This window comes from Coregonus lavaretus (assembly GCF_964263955.1).
Source record: "Coregonus lavaretus genome assembly, chromosome: 29".
NCBI classification, from domain to species: Eukaryota; Metazoa; Chordata; class Actinopteri; order Salmoniformes; family Salmonidae; genus Coregonus; species Coregonus lavaretus.
The window spans coordinates 16,749,114-16,767,551 of NC_140016.1; the positions used below are offsets into that span (position 1 = coordinate 16,749,114).

The 18,438-nt window shown below is 46.8% G+C and overlaps 1 protein-coding gene across 1 annotated transcript in view; it reads right to left on the bottom strand.

The window, feature by feature from the left end:
• The window catches only part of LOC311104756 (ras-GEF domain-containing family member 1C-like), a 34,978-nt gene extending 17,042 nt beyond the window's left edge, over positions 1 to 17,936 (bottom strand). Inside the window, exon 1 of the mRNA XM_084146652.1 lies at positions 17,902 to 17,936. The gene's annotated coding sequence lies outside the window, so the exon portion shown is untranslated. The remainder of the gene's footprint in view (positions 1 to 17,901) is intronic.
• Positions 17,937 to 18,438: the final 502 nt, after the last annotated feature.

Genomic DNA, 18,438 nt, shown 5'->3' on the forward strand with positions numbered 1-18,438 from the left:
TTGGTGGCTGACTAAATACATTTTTTCCCCACTGTAATTGTCTAGATGTGATTATGCTGGGGAAAGCCCAGTGTGTCCTTGCAGTGCCACTGTTGTGGTGTAGATTACCCTGGCACTGCTAGCTCTATGCTGTCCTAGTGGGATCCCTACAGTAAGCATTTCCTATGTAAGGCAGGGCTGACTGGCTGACTGGCTGACTAGCTGACTGGCGTGCTGACTGACTGGTTGACTGGCTGACTGACTGACTGTGTAGTTAGGCCTGTACAGCTCTGTGGCCATGATGGGTGTGGGAGGACATCTGTGAGTTCAACCATGAGTCACCACTGTGTGTAGACACTCTAATCTCCTGTATTAGCCCAGAGACGGATGAATGGATGAGCATGAGTGTGTGGGTGCACACACACACACACACACACACACACACAAACACAAACACAAACACACAAACCATCCCCATCATTTATTCATGACTCGACGTCATTGCCAGGGGATGCATCATGGTCTAGCCGTTTAGGAAACAATAATACACACATCCTGTCTACTGTGTTTTACGGTAGTGCTGATGTACATCTACAGTATCTGACCCGTTTAGCTGCGCCAAAATGATTATGAATTATGCTGCAATGCTTTTTGCAGGATTTCGAGCAAAATACGTGAGATCCCCCTGCAGACACACCCATAACCTACTGTAGAACCTGCTTTTAAAACCTCTAAAAGTCAAAGGAGGGGTTCTACTAAGCTAACATATGGAATTGTTTTAAGATGGTCATACCATGGATCATTTAGCTATTTGATTTATAATTTTAGGACCCCTGTAGGCTACGGGAAGTAGTTTAGGGGTGGGGGTGCTGCGTTTATTATTATTATTATTATGTATACATTTGTTATTGTATTTTCAAGGGGGGTATTTTCAGGTGCTTTATCGGTCCGCTAATACAGCACTATTTAATGCCCAGTGCACTACTTTTGTGAAAAAATATACAAAATAAAACAAGTTGTTAGTGTTTATTTTATTTTATTATGATTTTTCAGCACGCCTACTTCCCACGGCTATGCCTGTAGGTATCCAAAAAGTATATTTATTTGATAAAATATTGAATTTGGGCAATACTACTATAGCCCACAGAAATAACATTCATAAATGGAAAAACAGACTGTAAAAAAAGTAATAATATGGAGTAAGGTTTTGAAGTGTCTGCCCTATATCGAGGAGATATAAGAAAGCTCAGGAAATATTTTCATTTTTTGGACACATATTTAAATCGGTACCGCGGTTACCTTCAGACGAGTCTCGTTACAGTTGGGGGGGTTGTTGCAAACGGAGAACATCATTGAGTTCGTGAGAGTCTCCCCTTTAGTGAGGTCATATTAGTTAGTAGGCCAAATCGTTCGGACCAGTGGCAGTCGGTGACGTTTAAGATGAGGGAGTACGATTATTTTCTTTATGAGCATGGCCTTATTTCTATTACAGCATATTGGATGACTGTCATTCATATTCCATTCACCCAGCTCAATGTTTAGGCTGCTACATGATACTCAAATTTTACCTATACCGATCATGAGGTTGCTACAACCTAGCTTATGAACAAAAGTTTACAATGTAGGTGCACAGGTTGAGAGAAAAATGTGTAATCAAGATGACAGACAGTGCCATAACCAAAAACCCCTTGCACAATCATGCCTGCATCAAGCTGATCTAGAGTGTAATCATTAGTCCAACAGTTGCAAATAAGAGTTTCTATTGGACAAATTCAGGCATGTTTATCCTCGTTTCATTCCGTTTGCTTCCGTTTAAGAAGCGTTTTAACAGAATCGGCAGAATGAATACATCCCTAATCACATGTAAACACAGTTCACTTTCATAGCAGCCACATACAAACAGCATGATCATTTTGCTCATTGTAGAATTCCTTCTCGTATCTATGTGCTCTCCTCCTCTCACGTTTCCCCTTCGCTTGTGGACTTCAGTGCACAACACATCAGCTGTCTGTGATCAGGCGAAAAAACCTTTCCAAACAAACGTTCATATCATCACTGCTAACCGTTACACACAGCCTACATCGTTGTCACCATATTAGCTAATGTAATAGTCAACATAGCTACTAGAACTAACACATTAGTAAACCCGCTACAATCATGCAGTACAGTGTACAGTCAGCAGCAAGCAGTTTAGCAGATACACCGGTTAATAAATTAATAATTAATAAAACCAAAAGCTTACCTTGACTTGGAAGAGTTCCAGTGTTGGATAGCCATAGCCATCTAGCTAACATAGCATCCCTCTCTGTTTGAGTAGGCTACATTAGCTAGCTGCATTCGCTAGCTAAGTGAAAGTTTAAAAAATACAACAAAATATAGCTAGCTCTCTCTCGCGCTCTTGCTTCTCCTTCATTTTTAAATAAATACATTTGTTCAAAACTGTTCAACTATTGTTTTCTCTTTCTCTCTCTTTGAGTCAACTACTCACCACATTTTATGCACTTCAGTGCTAGCTAGCTGTAGCTTATGCTTTCAGTACTAGATTCATTATCTGATCCTTTGATTGGGTGGACAAGAGCTCTGATAGGTTGGAGGACTTCCTACAGAAGTTGTCATAATTACTGTGTAAGTCTATGGAAGGGGGTGAGAACCATGAGCCTCCTAGGTTTTGTATTGAAGTCAGTGTACACAGAGGAGGACGGAAACTAGCTGTCCTCCGGCTACACCATGGTGCTACCCTACAGAGTGCTGTTGAGGCTACTGTAGACCTTCATTGCAAAACAGTGCTTTAATCAATTATTTCGTGACATTAATATATTTAGTATAGTTTTATCTAAAAAGGATAACTTTTTTAATGTTGGGCAAATTGTTTATGAAATTCACTGAGGAGGATGGTCCTCCCCTCCCTCCTCTGAGGAGCCTCCACTGGTTCGGACACTACAGATGTTTTTGTGAGAAGACCGATTTTCAGGATGTCTCCTGGTCTGACAAACAGCGCTGTAGCTCTGCCACTTGCCACGGCAGATGTGGAAAGCTGACATACTGTAGGTGGATGCGGTGGATTGAGACGCAGCCCATGCTAAAAAACAGATATCTCTAGCTTAAACTGACAGATTCTGCTGGGGATGTTAATTAGACAATATACTATTAAGGATTACGATTTTCTTCCGTCACATTCCCATAGAGCCTGGAACATCACATCAACTAAAACACAGCAGGTGTTTATCATACTACCTGGCCGAGACCAACAGCAGCAGCAGAAAGCCCCTGTGTGTCTAGAATCTAGACAGACGTAAGACTAGGAACGGATATACAGCCACTGACTGTGACAACCTTTTGTTCCTGTGGTGCTGCTCTCCTTACCATCATAGGGAGCCGCTTGCTTTGTTCTGTCAGGATTAACACAGGGTGCCACTGTCTGCAGAGATGTACACACACACACACACACACGCGTGCGCACACACATACCGCCCGTGCGTGTGTGTGAGTGTGTAAGCTAGGGGCACATTGTCACTGTAGAGCTGAAAAAAAGGCATTTGCTTGACTAAGGCTGTCAGACTGCTCCCTCCATATCTTGACCCCTTTTTTCACCTGTTTTATATCTTTCTTTCTTTCTTTCTTTTTTTCATTGTCTCTCTCACACTGTCACGGATTCAGCCGAGGCTGCTCCTCCTCCTTGCTCGGGCAGGCTTCGGCGTTCGTCGTCACCGGAGTACTAGCTGCTACCGATCTATGTTTCTGTGTTCTACTTGTCTTGTCTTTATTGTTCACACCTGGTTCCCATTAGGTATTGATTACTTCCCTATTTAACCCTCTGGCTCCCACTGTATGTTGTGCGTGTTTGTTCATGTTTGGTTGTCGTCTGGTGAGCGGGTTTGTTTCCTCCCTGCGTGGAGGTTATGTTATTTACGTTACCTACGAGTAAAGTACGTTTTCGATTAGATCTGTGTCCTGCGCCTGACTTCGTCCTACCGCATCACACTGACACCCTGACACACACAGACACACACTCTCCCCTCTACAAAAGGGGAAATAAATTAACATAAATATGGGTTGTATTTACAATTGTGTTTGTTCTTCACTGGTTGCCCTTTTCTTGTGGCAACAGGTCACAAATCTTGCTGCTGTGATTGCACACTGTGGTATTTCACCCAATAGATATGGGAGTTTATCCAAATTGGATTTGCTTTTGAATTCTTTGTGGGTCTGTGTAATCTGAGGGAAATATGTGTCTCTAATATGGTCATACATTTGGCAGGAAGTTAGGAAGTGCAGCTCTGTTTCCACCTCATTTTGTGGGCAGTGTGCACATAGCCTGTATTCTCTTGAGAGCCAGGTCTGCCTACAGTGGCTAGAATTCCAGTTTGCTCTGTTTTTTGGTTAATTCTTTCCAATGTGTCAAGTAATTATCTTTTTGTTTTCTCATGATTTGGTTTGGTCTAATTGTGTTGCTGTTGCTGTCCTGGGGCTCTGTGGGGTCTCTGTTTGTGTTTGTTTGTGTTTGTGGGGCGGCAGGTAGCTTAGTGGTTAAGAGCATTGTGCCAGTAACCGAAAGGTCGCTGGTTCTAATCCCCGAGCCGACTAGGTGAAAAATCTGTCGATGTGCCCTTGAGCAAGGCACTTAACCCTAATTGCTCATGTAAGTCGCTCTGGATAAGAGCGTCTGCTAAATGACTAAAAACAACAACAACAGGACAGCAGTCACTGACCACCTTCCGGAGACACTTGAAACCCTACCTCTTTAAGGAATACCTGGAATAGTAGAAAAGTAATCCTTCTACCCCCACCCCCCAGTAAAAAAAAAAAAAAAAAGTGGTTGTCCCACTGGCTATCATAAGTTGAATGCAGCAATTTGTAAGTCGCTCTTGATAAGAGCGTCTGCTAAATGACGTAAATGTAAATCTAATTCTACTCTGCATGCATTATTTGATGTTTTACGTTGTACTCTCTCTCGCTCTCTCTCTCTCTCTCTTTCTCTCTTTCTCTCTCACACACACACACTCCCCTCTACCCCCTCTCTCATACAGACACACTCTCCTCTACCTCCCCCTCTACCCCCCTCTCTCTCAATACCCCTTCCTCCCTCTCTCTCTCCCTCTCTCTCTCTCCCCCATCTCTCTCCCTCTCTCTACCTATCTCTCTCGTTCTCTCTCTTTCGTTCTCTCTCTACCCCTCTCTCTCTACCCTTTCTCTCACCCCTCCTCTCTCTATCCACCCCCTTTCTCTCCCCCTCTATTTCCCCCCTCTCTCTCCCTCTACCCCCTCTCTCTAACCCCCCTTTCTCGCTCTCTCTCCCCCTCTCTCTCTCTACCCCCCCTTTCTCTCTCCCCCTCTCTCTCTGTGAAACCTGTTCCCCAACCTGAATGACTCACACATGCTTGTCTGTCAGTGAGGCAGAAAGGAGAGGAAGGAGAGAGAGGAGAGACACAGCTACTAGCCTGCTCTCTCACACACAGAGGTTAGAGGTCAGGGGCGTTGGGGACAACTCTAAAATCAGACTGTAGTGTAGTGGAGAGAGGAGTGGGAGCGGCTGGCTGAATCAGTGAGGTAGGAAATCTCTGTCTGGATTCTCAGACATATAGGATGAAGGGCCCTGTTGGGGTTAAAGGGTTAATGAGTAGGGCCATTGAGGACAGATTCACAGTAGGCCAGCTGATTCAGTCAGGCATAAAATCTCTGTCTGCCCTCTCAGACACAGTGGTGAAGGGTTAGAGGTCAGGGGGTAAGAGCCAGTGCTTCCTGAGTACAGTCAGGGCTTTGTTTACACCAGGGTCAATCCAAGGTTGAGAGCCCCTCTTCCAACTTTTTTATTCAGCCTGACCCAGGCTGTTTTAGTGTCTTATTCAGAGACCTTGGAAGCTGTGTAAAAGCCTAGAGAGGCTGAGGCAGTATAGACACCTGGTTTGTTTTACAGTGATTCATGTAAATGTATCACTCCCAAAGTCAGAGTGAAGCGAGGACAAGGCCAGTTGTGTATCTGTACAGCAGCAGGAAGAGGTCCTAGCTGTTATCCTCTGTCTGAGAGACAGTATCTAGCAGGGAGGAGACAGAGGATTTATTATTTAGCCTGTCATACACTACATGACTACAAAAGTATGTGGACACCATTGGCATTAATATGGAGTTGGTCCACCCTTTGCTGCTAGAACAGCCTCCACTCTTCTGGGAAGGCTTTCCACTAGATGTTGGAACATTGCTGCCGGGACTTGCTTCCATTCAGCCACAAGAGCATTAGTGAGGTCGGGCACTGATGTTGGGCGATTATGCCTGGCTCACAGACGGCGTTCCAATTCATCCCAAAGGTGTTAGATGGGGTTGAGGTCAGGGCTTTGTACAGGCCAGTCAAGTTCTTCCACACCGATCTCGACAAAGCATTTCTGTATGGACTTCGCTTTCTGCACGGGGGCATTGTCATGCTGAAACAGGAAAGAGCCTTCCCCAAACTGTTGCAACAAAGTTGGAAGCACAGAATTGTCTAGAATGTCATTGTATGCTCTAATGTTAAGATTTCCCTTCACTGGAACAAAGGGGCCTAGCCCGAACCATGAAAAACAGCCCCAGACCACTATTCTTCCTCCACCAAACTTTACAGTTGGCACTATGCATTGGGGCAGGTAGCGTTCTGCTGGCATCTGCCAAACCTAGATTTGTCCGTCAGACTGCCAGATGGTGAAGAGTGATTCATCACTCCAGAGAACGCGTTTACACTGCTCCAGAGTCCAATGGCGGCAAGCTTTACACCACTCCAGCCGACGCTTGGCATTGCGCATGGTGATCTTAGGCTTGTGTGCGGCTGCTCGACCATGGAAAACCATTTCATGAAGCTTCCAACTAACAGTTATTGTGCTGACGTTGCTTCCAGAGGCAGTTTGGAACTCTGTAGTGAGTGTTGCAACTGAGGACAGACAATTTTTTCGCCGGTCCCGTTCTGTGAGCTTGTGTGGCCTACCACTTCACTGCTGAGCCGTTCCTAGACATTTCCACTTCACAATAACAGCACTTACAGTTGACCGGGGCAGCTCTAGCAGGGCAGAAATTTGACGAACTGACTTGTTGGATAGGTGGCATCCTATGAAGGTTGCCATGTTGAAAGTCACTGAGCTCTTCAGTAAGGCCATTCCAATGCCAATATTTATCTATGGCTGTGTGCTCGTTTTTATACACCGGTCAGCAACGGGTATGGCTGAAATAAACGAATCCACTAATTTGAAGGGGTGTCCACATACTGTTGTATATAAAGTTTATCAGCTCCCTCTGGAGTTCTATATTAGAACATGTTATTTCTGACAGCCCATTGGATCGACAAGATCCTTATATTCAAGTGGTTTATGAATAAGGAAGATATTACAAAAACCTTTCAAAATAGTCAAAGTAAATGATTAAAACAGAGTCTCAGATGCCAATGGTGACACGGAACATCCTCTATGGGTATGGCAGCATGCTTTGTTTTGTTATTGTCATTTCCTGGTTCAAAGGTCATTCAGGGTTGATCCCCCCCGGACAAAGAGAAGTCAAATGTTACCCTTACCCTCTCTTTGGTGGGTGAGGAGGTGGGGTGAGGAAGAAGTAAGAAGGGATGAATAGGGGTGAGAGGAAGAATGAGAATGGGTGAGAAAGGGTGAGTAGGATACATTCCATCCCAGGGCAGAGAGCAGCCTGAGGCCATCTGTCTGAGGAAGCATTCTCTGTCGAACTAGTAACTCTTCTTCCACAGCCACTCCTCTTCCTCAGCCTCTCCTCTTCCCCTCCTCTCCTCTCCCCTCCCCTCCCCTAACTCTCTCCTCTCCCCTCCCCCTAACTCCTCTCCTCTCCCCTCCCACTAACACCCTCCCCTCCTCTCCCCCTCACTCTCTCCTCTCCCCTAACTCTCTCCTCTCCCTCTCCCCCTAACTCCCTCCTCTCCTCTCCCCTCCCCCTAACTCCCTCCTGTCCCCTCCCCCTAACTCCCTCCACTCCCCTCCCCCTAACTCTCTCCACTCCCCGCACCCTAACTCCCTCCACTCCCCTCCCCCTAACTCTCTCCTCTCCCCTCCTCCTAACTCCCTCCTCTCCACACCCCTCCCCCTAACTCCCTCCACTCCCCTCCCCCTAACTCTCTCCTCTCCCCTCCTCCTAACTCCCTCCCCTCCCTTCCCCCTAACTCTCTCCACTCCCCTCCCCCTAACTCCCTCCACTCCCCTCACCCTAACTCTATCCACTCCCCTCCCCCTAACTCCCTTCACTCACCTCCCCCTAACTCCCTCCACTTCCCTCCCCCCAACACTCTCCACTTTCTCCCCCTAACTCCCTCCACTCCCCTCCTCTCCCCCTAATGCCCTCCACTCCCCTCCCCTCCCCTCCCCCTAACTCTCTCCACTCCCCTCCCTCTAACTCTCTCCTCTCCTCTCCCCTCCTCCTAACTCCCTCCTCTCCACTCCCCTCCTCCTAACACCCTCCTCTCCACTCCCCTCCCCTAACTCTCTCCACTCCCCTCCCCTAACTCCCTCCACTCCCCTCCCCCCAACTCTCTCCTCTCCCCTCCTCCTAACTCCCTCCCCTCTACTCCACTCCACTCCACTCCACTCCCCCTAACTCCCTCCACTCCCCTCCCCCTAACTCCCTCTCCTCCCCCTAACGCTCTCCCCCTCCCCCTAACTCCGTCCTCTCCTCCTCCCCATAACTCCTTCCTCTCCCCTCCCCCTAACTCCCTCCACTCCCCTCCCCTCCCCCTAACTCCCTCCACTCCCCTCCCCCTAACTCTCTCCACTCCTCTCCCCTCCCCCTAACTCTCTCCACTCCCTCCACTCCCCTCCCCCTAACGCTTTCCTCTCCTCCTCCCCCTAACTCCCTCCTCTCCCCTCCCCCTAACTCCTTCCTCTCCCCTCCCCCTAACTCCCTCCCCTCCCCTCCCCTCCCCCTAACTCCCTCCACTCCCCTCCCCCTAACTCCCCTCCCCCTAACTCCCTCCAATCCCCTCCCCCTAACTCTCTCCACTCCCCTCCCCCTAACTCTCTCCACTCCCCTCCCCCTAACTCCCTCCACTCCCTCCCCCTAACGCTTTCCTCTCCCCCTCCCCATAACTCCCTCCTCTCCCCTCCCCCTAACTCCCTGCCCTCCCCCTAACTCCCTCCCCTCCCCTCTCCCTAACTCCCTCCCCTCCCCTCCCCCTAACGCTCTCCTCTCCCCCTCCCCCTAACTCCCTCCCTTCCTCCTCCCCCTAACTCCTTCCTCTCCCCTCCCCTAACTCCCTCCACTCCCCTCCCCCTAATGCTTTCCTCTCCCCCTCCCCATAACTCCCTCCTCTCCCCTCCCCCTAACTCCCTCCCCTCCCCTCTCCCTAACTCCCTCCCCTCCCCCTAACCCCCTCCCCTCCCCTCTCCCTAACTCCCTCCCCTCCCCTCCCCCTAACCCTCTCCACTCCCCTCCCCTAACTCTCTCCCCTCCCCTCCCCCTAACTCTCTCCACTCCCCTCCCCCTAACGCTCTCCCCTCCCCCTCCCCCTAACTCCCTCCTCTCCTCCTCTCCTCCTCCCCCTAACTCCTTCCACTCCCCTCCCCCTAACTCTCTCCACTCCCCTCCCCCTAACTCTCTCCCCTCCCCTCCCCTCCCCGTAACTCCCTCCCCTCCCCCTAACTCCCTCCACTCCCCTCCACTAACTCTCTCCACTCCACTCCCCCCCCCCCTAACTCTCTCCACTCCCCTCCCCCTAACTCCCTCCACTCCCCTCCTCCTAACTCTCTCTTCTCACCTCCCCCTAACTGTCTCCTCTCTGAACATCTATAAGACTTGTCATCTAATTTCAGCTCCGTCTGTTAACTCTATTAGCAAGTTCATTATTTCAGTGCCTTTTCCATTTTTAGGAACTGCTCTAAAAAACATTGGTGTACTTTTAGTGCTGACACTGTTTTGGGGCGGAGTGAGAGTGCTTCAGAGAGTTGTAGCACTACTGGCCTATATCGGGGCTGTTCTTTGAAAGCTGTTTGCTTTGTAGTGATTCTGTGGGCTTTATCTCAATTTGAGCCCAGAAGTGTTTTTTAAATAGGATGTCATCTGAGCACAGTAGTTATTGATCATCATAATAATAAACCCTTCTGTTTTTCTCTCTCTCCACTATATCACATCTTTCCCCTCCACTAGTCCATCCATTCCTTTCCCTGCCCTACTTCCCAACCCTCCATGTCAGGATGCCTGTACAGATGGCTCTTCGCAGCCTGTCCTCCCAGTGGAGACTGCTGGCATGGGAGCCATTTTGGCTCACCATTCTCCACAGTCACAACAGGACCCCAAAAGTCTATTGGCGTCCAGCACTATGCCTGAGGCGAATCAGTAAGGCCAGTGCCGCTTCTGCCAAGTTGAGTGGAGTCAATTCCAACATAGAGAGCGAAAAATACCAAGCTTATGTCTCAGTGCGCTTTCTAACAAACCATAAACCGCCTTCCTTTGTTTGTGGTGTGTGGGGGATTCAGCTGCAGACAAATGAGTGCATTGTGTTACACACACATTCACACATGTAGACACACACACACACACACACACTATCGCGTTACCATTGCAGTATTCCATTTCTCCACCCATTCGCCACCCGCCCTCTTTCTGTGGTATGGCATGTCAGTGAGATAGAGAGAGAGGCTGAGCTTAAAATAAAAAAAATAAATAATAAATTGGTCATTTAGCAGACGCTCTTATCCAGAGCGACTTACAGGAGCAATTAGGGTTAAGTGCCTTGCTCAAGGGCACATCAACAGATTTTTCACCTAGTCGGCTCGGGGATTTGAACCAGAGACCTTTCGGTTACTGGCACAACGCTCTTAACCACTAAGCTACCTGCCGCCATGAACATGTTCCCTAAATCCCTCTGTTAAACAGCCACCACCATCCTGGATCAGCTTCATCAATCCCCAGTGTAAACCTCTTTGGGAATAATCTTCCAATAAACACTACCCTATCCCGGGAGTGTGTGTGTTAGAGGCAACCAGCCAGCCTCATTCCTCACTTAGTTTGGACAGTGTGTGTGGTGTGTGTGTATGTGGTGTGTGAATGCGTGTATTTGTGTGTGTGTGTGTGTGTGTGTGTGTGTGTGTGTGTGTGTGTGTGTGTGTGTGCGTGTGAGCTTGGGAAGCATAAGGGCACACACTGAAACGTTAGTGTCTATCAAACGTGCTGGTTTTGCATGATGGAGTTGCTGTATAGAGTATTCATTTAACATCCTTCCTCTTCTTATCAGATGTCAGTACAGTATAGCTCTGCTCTTAACTTCAAAAGTATCAACATTGAAAATCATATACTCTCAACACCATACAGTGAGGGAAAAAAGTATTTGATCCCCTGCTGATTTTGTACGTTTGCCCACTGACAAAGAAATGATCAGTCTATAATTTTAATGGTAGGTTTATTTGAACAGTGAGAGACAGAATAACAACAACAAAATCCAGAAAAACGCATGTCAAAAATGTTATAAATTGATTTGCATTTTAATGAGGGAAATAAGTATTTGACCCCCTCTCAATCAGAAAGGTTTCTGGCTCCCAGGTGTCTTTTATACAGGTAACAAGCTGAGATTAGGAGCACACTCTTAAAGGTAGTGCTCCTAATCTCAGCTTGTTACCTGTATAAAAGACACCTGTCCACAGAAGCAATCAATCAATCAGATTCCAAACTCTCCACCATGGCCAAGACCAAAGAGCTCTCCAAGGATGTCAGGGACAAGATTGTAGACCTACACAAGGCTTGGGCTACAAGACCATCGCCAAGCAGCTTGGTGAGAAGGTGACAACAGTTGGTGTGATTATTCGCAAATGGAAGAAACACAAAATAACTGTCAATCTCCCTCGGCCTGGGGCTCCATGCAAGGTCTCACCTCGTGGAGTTGCAATGATCATGAGAACGATGAGGAATCAGCCCAGAACTACACGGGAGGATCTTGTCAATGATCTCAAGGCAGCTGGGACCATAGTCACCAAGAAAACAATTGGTAACACACTACTCCATGAAGGACTGAAATCCTGCAGCGCCCGCAAGGTCCCCCTGCTCAAGAAAGCACATATACAGGGCCGTCTGAAGTTTGCCAATGAACATCTGAATGATTCAGAGGAGAACTGGGTGAAAGTGTTGTAGTCAGATGAGACCAGAATCGAGCTCTTTGGCATCAACTCAACTCGCCGTGTTTGGAGGTGGAGGAATGCTGCCTATGACCCCAAAAACACCATCCCCACCGTCAAACATGGAGGTGGAAACATTATGCTTTGGGGGTGTTTTTCTGCTAAGGGAGCAGGACAACTTCACTGCATCAAAGGGACGATGGACGGGGCCATGTACCGTCAAATCTTGGGTGAGAACCTCCTTCCCTCAGCCAGGGCATTCAAAATGGGTTGTGGATGGGTATTCCAGCATGACAATGACCCAAAACACACGACCAAGGCAACAAAGGATTGGCTCAAGAAGATGCACATTAAGGTCCTGGAGTGGCCTAGCCAGTCTCCAGACCTTAATCCCATAGAAAATCTGTGGAGGGAGCTGAAGGTTCAAGTTGCCAAACGTCAGCCTCGAAACCTTAATGACTTGGAGAAGATCTGCAAAAAGGAGTGGAACAAAATCCCTCCTGAGATGTGTGCAAACCTGGTGGCCAACTACAAGATACGTCTGACCTCTGTGATTGCCAACAAGGGTTTTGCCACCAAGTACTAAGTCATGTTTTGCAGAGGGGTCAAATACTTATTTCCCTCATTAAAATGTAAATCAATTTATAACATTTTTGACATGTGTTTTTCTGGATTTTTTTGTTGTTATTCTGTCTCCCACTGTTCAAATAAACCTACCATTAAAATTATAGACTGATCATGTCTTTGTCAGTGGGCAAACGTACAAAATCAGCAGGGGATCAAATACTTTTTTCCCTCACTGTGTATATACTGAACAAAAATATAAACGTAACATGTAAAGTGTTGGTCCCATGTTCCATGAGCTGAACTTTCCATAAGCACAAAAAGCTTAATTCTCTCAAATTGTGTGCCCAAATTGATTTACATCCATGTTAGTGAGCATTTCTCCTTTACCAAGATAATCCATCCACCTAACAGTTGTGGCATATCAAGAAGCTGATGAAACAGCATGATCAATACACAGGTGCACCTTGTGCTGGGGACAATAAAAGGTCACTCTAAAATGTGCAGTTTTGTCACACAATACAATGCCACAGATGTCTCAAGTTTTGAAGGAGCGTGCAATTGGCAAGCTGACTGCAGGAATGTCCACCAGAGCTGTTGCCAGATAATGTAATGTTAATTTCTCTACCATAAGCTGCCTACAACGTCATTAGAGAATTTGAGAGGGGTTCTGAGGAGTATTTCTGTCTGTAATAAAGCCCTTTTGTAGGGAAAAACTGATTCTGATTGGCTGGGCCTGGCTCCCCAGTGGGTGGGCCTGGCTCCCAAGTGGGTGGGCCTATGCCCTCCCAGGTCCACCCATGACTGCGCCCCTGCCCAGTCATGTGAAATTCATAGATTAGGGCCTAATGAATTTATTTCAATTGACTGATTTCCTTCTATGAACTGTAACTCAGTAAAATTTTTGAAATTGTTGCATTTATGTTTTTGTTCAGTAGGGTGGGTCCTCTGTAGCTCAGTTGGTAGAGCATCAATGCCTGGACAGAATAAATAACTTTCTAGTTACCATAAGATATTTTGGTGTGATTCAAAAAGGGTTGTAAAAAGAATTATTTACATTGATTTTGCACAACCATGCGACATAATTGCCACATAACGCAATCAACTACAAGTAATTGGCAACCGATGCAAATCTAATACTGCTGCATTACTAATTTCACAATGTCTGTCAAGATTCTGATTGAATCCCTTATTACCCCTACAGGACAGTGGAGCGACAGAGACATGATGTGACATGAGAGACAGACATGATGTGACATGAGAGACAGAGACATTATGTGACATGAGAGATAGAGACATGATGTGACATCAGAGACATGATGTGACATGAGAGACAGACATGATGTGACATGAGAGACAGACATGATGTGACATGAGAGACAGACATGATGTGACATGAGAGACAGAGACATTGTTACTGAAGCATAAAGATGTGTTGTGACAGGATCAGAGACAGACGGACAGATAGCAGCCATACAGACAGACAGATAGAAGCCCTACAGACAGACAGATAGTAGCCATACAGACAGACAGACAGATAGCAGCCCTACAGACAGACAGATAGCAGCCCTACAGACAGACAGATAGCAGCCATACAGACAGACAGATAGCAGCCATACAGACAGAAAGACAGATAGCAGCCATACAGACAGAAAGACAGACAGACAGACAGACAGATAGCAGCCATACAGACAGAAAGACAGATAGCAGCCCTACAGACAGACAGATAGTAGCCCTACAGACAGACAGACAGATAGCATCCCTACAGACAGACAGAAAGATAGCAGCCCTACAGACAGACAGAAAGATAGCAGCCCTACAGACAGACATACAGATAGCAGCCCTACAGACAGACATACAGATAGCAGCCCTACAGACAGACATACAGATAGCAGCCCTACAGACAGACATACAGATATCAGCCCTACAGACAGACAGATAGCAGCCCTACAGACAGACAGACAGATAGCAGCCCTACAGACAGACAGATAGCAGCCATACAGACAGACAGACAGATAACAGCCCTACAGACAGACATACAGATAGCAGCCCTACAGACAGACATACAGATAGCAGCCCTACAGACAGACATACAGATAGCAGCCCTACAGACAGACATACAGATATCAGCCCTACAGACAGACAGATAGCAGACCTACAGACAGACAGACAGATAGCAGCCCTACAGACAGACAGATAGCAGCCATACAGACAGCTGCGGCCTATCTGGAGATTGCCGCGATCAAATGCAACACGATGCCACATCACAAGTGGCTTGCTAATTGTTTGAAGGTTACCATAGGGAAGTATGTATGGTTAGCTCCCCCCCTTACACACACATATTGCGAGCAAAACATTTTAGTGGCCCCCCTCTTGACAGTGGCGAGCCAAGTTTTAGGGTTAATTTTGTGCAATTCTACTCATGGCCATGGGGTGTAGAGAAAATGTTGCAGTTTTAAGGCAAGTTTTCTGCAATTCTACACATTTTGCCATAGGGTAGAGAGAAATGTTTGCAGTTTTTAATATGATATGTGAGTGAGACTGACTAACATCATCAATGGAGGCCCCCCAGCTGGTAATTCGACCATGATAACATGTTTAGATAGCTGGCCGCTAACTACCTTAGCAATCTAAAAATGTTTAGCTTACATGGGCTAATTGAGTGACTATCAGAGACTGGCATAACAAGAGAAAAACTGCTGATGCACAACCACATTTCGAAATTGCACCTTGTGTATTCTACTATTCTAACTCGCAACAGTAAGTTGAGTCCCCGACTGAGTTCCCCCCCCAAAAAATATTATTATATTATAATTTTTTATATTTTTCTTGGGCAATTGATCCGAGGGCCTTCAAAAGGGGGTCGGGCTGCCAGTTGCCACCAGTTGCCCATCCCTGCACCACATTATGGAAACGTATGAATGATACACATACATATAACTAGGCATAGCCTCATGTAGTATTTCTTGAATGTAACCTACAGGTAACTATCACATTTTACAGACTCTGCTTGAATGACATCACTAATGCCGTGCAGCATTCCAGGGAGCTAAGATGAACTGTGTAGTGTGGTGAGCGTTGCCATGGCGTCCATAGCTACCATATTGTGAGGTAATTAGAAGCCTGTTGACTCTCGACTGTGACACTCTCCCTCCATTATTTCATCACTATCATCCCTCTCTTCTTTCATGTCGCTGTCTCTTCACTCTCTTTCTCTGGACACAGAGCATTCACGGCCATAACGTTCGTATTCCACTGCACGCCCATGTGTGTGTCTCAAATGTGACATGAGAGACAGAGACATTGTTACTGAAGCATAATGAGTGTGCGTGTGGAATGTAGAATAGGGTGTCCTTTGAGATTTGCCCAAGCCATGTATTTGGACTACTTATAACAACAATCACCAGCCAGACTAACAGCCCCTCTCTGTGTTTACCACTCAGACACACGCTCAGATCCTGAGTATACACTACCCACCATGACCTCACATTCTGGGCTGTGGGAAGCCCCTTTCCATTTCACATTACATCAAAGTAAATGATGCCCTCGTTAGGCGCACACCTGTTTCTCTCTCTAGACCGGGCCTGGATTGGAGGATTGGGGCACATGTGGTGCAGGAGCCCACCTGGGAGATGTTGAATGACTGCCCTGGCCATGGTGACTCACAGGAACCCTTATCTAAGAGGAACTTGAGCCCTCAGAGCCTGTATCCATCTCAAAGTAGGAGTGCTGATCTATAATATGTCCATATAATCTTATTCATTATTATCTGAAAGGCTAAACTGATCCTTGAACAGCACTCTAACTCTGAGATGCTTTGTGGATAAGGCCCAGGTTTCAATTTACAACTGTATCACCAGTGTGCCCATAGAAACTATATATTTGCAGAGAGTGCATAGTGACGTCACCCTCAGCTGTATCAAAGTTAGTTTGTTGTAAGTACACAGCACTTACTTCAGTAAATGTGAGCCATTGTGAGAGAGGTCACAGAGGTAAGGGCTTCTGCCCTTTTCCCAGGGTGTGTGTGAGAGAGAGAGAGAGAGAGAGAGAGAGAGAGAGAGAGAGAGAGAGAGAGAGAGAGAGAGAGAGAGAGAGAGAGAGAGAGAGAGAGAGAGAGAGAGAGAGAGAGAGAGAGAGAGAGAGAGAGAGAGAGAGAGAGAGAGAGAGAGAGGGGCGCTACATGCAGGGGTCTGGTGGTTAGAGAAGGCTATATGCAGAGGTCTGGTGGTTAGAGAAGGCTACATGCAGGGTTCAAGTGGTTAGAGAAGGCTACATGCAGAGGTCTGGTGGTTAGAGAAGGCTACATGCAGGGTTCAAGTGGTTAGAGAAGGCTACATGCAGGGTTCAAGTGGTTAGAGAAGGCTACATGCAGAGGTCTGGTGGTTAGAGAAGGCTACATGCAGGGTTCAAGTGGTTAGAGAAGGCTACATGCAGGGTTCAAGTGGTTAGAGAAGGCTACATGCAGAGGTCTGGTGGTTAGAGAAGGCTACATGCAGAGGTCTGGTGGTTAGAGAAGGCTACATGCAGGGTTCAAGTGGTTAGAGAAGGCTACATGCAGAAGTCTGGTGGTTAGAGAAGGCTACATGCAGAGGTCTGGTGGTTAGAGAAGGCTACATGCAGGGTTCAAGTGGTTAGAGAAGGCTACATGCAGAGTTCAGGTGGTTAGAGAAGGCTACATGCAGGGTTCAGGTGGTTAGGGCATCTCTGTGTGAAAGGAGCAGCTACAGTAGCATTAGGTCTACTGGGGAGGATCTCTCAGGCTGGAGCTCCATGCTGCCTGCGTAGGTAGGGGAGGGTGGGAAACCTGAACCCCCTCACTCCACCTCAGGACCTGGGAAGAGCAGGGTGGGGGTGAGGGGTGGAGGGGACTGGAGATGAGGGGGTGGGAAAGTTGTAGCAGGGCTAATGCCTTTGGTGTGGATTTCAGCCACAAGGTCTTGAGTGTCTCTCTGCCCACCTAACAGGTTTTCTAAGCCTAATATCATCATAATGCCTCCTAGGGAATCCATCCATGCACTACAAACTTATACATCCTGTACCAAGGAATCCATCATTTATAGATTGTGACAGAGTGAATGTGTGTTCAGTGAGAGGGCAGTTGGCTGAGGCTCTGTCAAAAGTTGGGATACTGTTCGTATTCACAATGAAATCAAAATTATAGGGAACATGCCAGTTGTGCCACATCTCCAATATGTTCCCAGATCTAGTACCTCTGTATGGTTTGAATATTCAATAACAGTTGATTTATGACTATTACGATATAGAGAATCAATTATCCTACCTGGGATACACACGTCCCTCCGAAGCTCTCTACGAAATCATCCTACGCACGTGGGAAATTTACGCACGGGCTATGATGATCCTCAGACCTCAAAACCATTAGCCCTACACTAGGCTATACTGTATGAATATAATTATAACAAAATAATGGTGTAAGTCCAGGAAGCGCTAAATAGCATTTCGCCTACTATGCTACTAGTGCTGTGAAACTAGAGAGAGCAGAATAGCAACACCCCGTTTGAGGAAGTAGTTGCGTTTACAATGTATCCCTGCACGGTTAATGATTACACAGAGAGGCGAGATAAGAAAGGTAAGTTTAGCATACAAGCCATGTAGTTTAAATGGAATGAATTTACATAATTTAGGAGAGCTGTGTATTTCTGACTCTTTCCTCATGTTCCCTTATTGCTGTTATTCTAAGATGGCAACTCAGTGGGAATGCGCATGTGCCAATTGAATCTCAGCAAGGAAACAGTCATGGTTGTGTTTGATTAATGTTTTATGAAAAAGTATGGATTTCAGCAAACAAAGAAATGCA